This window comes from Cavia porcellus, unplaced genomic scaffold (assembly GCF_034190915.1).
Source record: "Cavia porcellus strain 051 isolate PalLab524CR breed Dunkin Hartley unplaced genomic scaffold, mCavPor4.1 scaffold_26, whole genome shotgun sequence".
Classification (NCBI taxonomy): Eukaryota; Metazoa; Chordata; class Mammalia; order Rodentia; family Caviidae; genus Cavia; species Cavia porcellus.
Genome location: NW_026947509.1, coordinates 28,335,939 through 28,339,155, shown reverse-complemented (window position 1 = coordinate 28,339,155; position 3,217 = coordinate 28,335,939). Strand labels below are relative to the sequence as shown.

Here is a 3,217-nt window from a genome sequence, read left to right as displayed (position 1 = left end):
AATTGGTCATTAGAGGCCCCTGGTCCAAGCACAGCTACAAGAGGTGCAGAGAATCCTCTCCAGCAAAGTGACCCCAAGAGCAAGGCCTCTGTATGCTGCCTGGCTGACAGGGACAGGAGAGGAGATGAGAAGGAAGGACCCATTCTTCTCTTTTCACAAAGACCCAGGCGGCTGGTACAGGACACCTGTGCATCTAATCTCTCAGAATCCAGGTGTCCACCTCTGCCCCATCCACCCCCACTCCACAGCTCAGGACCCAGAAGATGAGCAGCAGAGGAGCCAGAGGCCCCAGTGTCCACCTCACCACCTTCAGCATAGAACAGACTCAGGAATGGGGAACCCGGGAGCCCAGACACTGGTTGAGCGGCCTTGGGTAATTTCTAGCTCTCACCCAGAGAAACTAAGGTCAATGTGAAGCTTCCAGGAATACAGAAGACCGTTCTCACAGGGAGGCAGCCTGTCCATGTACACAGAAATCACCAGGGCTTGCTCTCAGCAGGTGAGATGATGACCTTTCTCCCTAGTTGTCCAGCCCTGGATAGCGCCAGTCCAGTGAGAACAGTGCCTGTGAACCACTTCTGAGAGAAACCCTGAGGGTACCTTGTAACGTAGAGGTTTCAATACTGCAGGTGCCTGGGCTACAGCTTCTGTACTTCCACCAGCTCTCAGGAGAAGGTGACACTGCTGGCTCAGGACCAGGATCCAGGGAGGTGGCAGGGAGGAAGCCAAGAACACAAATCCCATCATAGGCACAGCCACCCAGCAGCACAGCACCTGCCTCAGCCCACAGTCAGCTGCTCCTTCTACCCATGCCAGAGGACATGCCTGCATCCTCAGCAGGCTGCAGATGTCACACAGACGTTCCCTCTTATGAAGTGAACCAACACAGTTGGCCATGGGGACCACGTTCCCTGTGTTTTCAGCTTATCAGAAGGAAGAGCTCTATGATCATTACTGTAATCACTGGTGTATTTGTTAAGAGAAATTGCCAAACATACGAGCACAGAAACATTCCCTGAACCCTTTGGGTTCACAGTGAAAACACCTGCCACTTAGTGGTGGGGGCTCTTGAGGTACCAGTGTCCCTCCTCTGTAAGAATGAGCCCTGCAGAAATTTTGGGGTACAGCAGCTAGGTTCACCCAGCCCAGGGTCCCTTGAGTCCCTCCAGGAGGATGCAGAGCAGCCCCCACAGTGACATTGTGACTCTCTCCTGATGACCAGCACAGTGGCAGGTGTGACCCTGCATAGGGCACTGCTGTATTGTTGGTGTGTAACAAAAAGGGGTAAGGAGAAAAGAAAGTGATCAGGAATGGCCACATGGCCCTGGGCAGAGGCCAACAAAGCCTGGTTTTCACATTAGAAGGAGCAGTTGTTGACTGAAGCTCCCAAACCTGCAGGTGCACAGGGATCAGAACCAGCAGTGATAATGGCTCGGGGCGGGGAGCATTCTCATGTGTCAGGGACAACACTCCACTGACTCTCAGACCCTGGGGCCGGGATATGTCCACGTCTCTGACAGCCTGGGGGAAGCAGAGAGCTCAGCAGGCTGAGGTCCAGGGTCACAGAGGTGTGGCCCAAGGCCCTGTACGGGAGGCGGAGCCACCACCTCCACCAAGGGAAGACAGGTCCTGTTCAGAGCGTAACCTGGCAGCAAAGTGATCTCCCAGGTCATAGCCTGATAGGCAAAGGCTTCCATCAGGGGCTACAACACTGCCTGGGCTGGGCAGGCCGTGAGCAGAAGCCTGGCGTGGAAATGGGGCCCCTTGCTTCTTACACTGAGGGTCATTTGGTTCTGCATGTACCTTGCATCCCTAGGACACTGCTTAGTCTCCCACAAAAGGAAGGTTCAGCACCTGGCCATGAGTCAATTGGTCAGAGGCAGTGTCTATTTTCAGGCCGACCTCTTCTGTTCTCCAAGGTCATCATGTTTGAATGCTGTGTCACCCAGCTCTGTGTTTTCTCTTTGCCGGTCACCACCAAGGCTTTACTGTGGGCTCTGAAGTCTTGTGACTGCTTGCTTTACAGCCATCTGCAACCCCTGAGAATGTGCCCCACACAACAGGTGCCCACCTTGTGCTGGGCTCCTACAGCTCTGCAGGCTGTCTCAACTCCATGGCACAGACCAGTCTCAGGCTCCAGCTCCTCTTCTGCAGCTCCAACCTCATCAACCACTTTTTCTGTGATGTGCGCCCCCTGCTGCAGCTCGCCTGTGCCCGACACAGCTCTCAATGAGCTGGCATGGTCAGCATCTGTGGTTTCCTCATCGTGAGCGCTGTATTAGTGACCCTGGAGTCTTACGGCTAGGTCACAGTGACCATCCTCAGGATGCACTCAGGGGCAGGGAGAGTGAAGGTCTTCTCCACCTGTGGCTCCCACCTCACAGCCGTGTTTTATGGGACCTTGTTTGTCATGGATGCACAGCCAGGAGCAGTGGAGTCCATGGAGCAGGGCAAGGCGGTCTCCATCTTCTACACCCAGGTCATTCTGATGCTCAAACCCCTCATCTACAGCCTGCAGAATTAGGACAGGAAGGACGCCCTGCGGAGGCTGGGACAGAGACAGGTGGCCATTATATGCTATATGTATAATTATTCTGTTGCCATTATATGCTGTATTTATAATTATTACCTTTGTTGGTATTCAAAATGCTTTTCTCTATGAAAGAAAATGGATATTTGTGTTTGGTGATATTTTTAATCCACTTTTGTAAAAGAAAATGAAAATCTTTAATAACACTTGCTGGCCAGTCCCCACCTACCCACCCAGATGGTCCTGTTCTTGTGGCCTCTTGCAAGTGTCAGTAGACAGACCCACCTGGCTCTATTTCTCTCCCTTTCAGTTCATATTTCACATTATTGCCAGAGATCTGTTTAAAGTAACAGTTTAACCATAAGGCAAAGCATTCCCATAGTGAGTTGCTTGTCAGCAACTGGATCTGACAAACAGCGCCGCTGTTATGCAGTGAGTCTGGGGCAAATGTGGTGGCGAGTACATATGTATGGTCAAATCACCAAGTCACAAATGCACAACTCAAGAGGTCCACCACCACTCAAGTCAAGAAAAAGACATTGAACCCACAATACCATCCCTGTATCCTCCATCCACTTCCCTCCCACACTACTCCTTACCAAGCCCTGACACGCAGCTGCCATCTGCTGGGAGCTTCCTGTGAACAGGCTCACACCAGCTGTCTTCAATCCTGATTTCTGCTGCCCG

At 52.4% G+C, this 3,217-nt stretch overlaps 1 pseudogene; it reads left to right on the top strand.

Moving 5' to 3' along the window:
- Positions 1-331: 331 nt before the first annotated feature.
- On the top strand, positions 332-2,662 carry LOC111758146 (olfactory receptor 9S13-like; annotated as a pseudogene).
- The last annotated feature ends 555 nt before the right edge of the window (positions 2,663-3,217 follow it).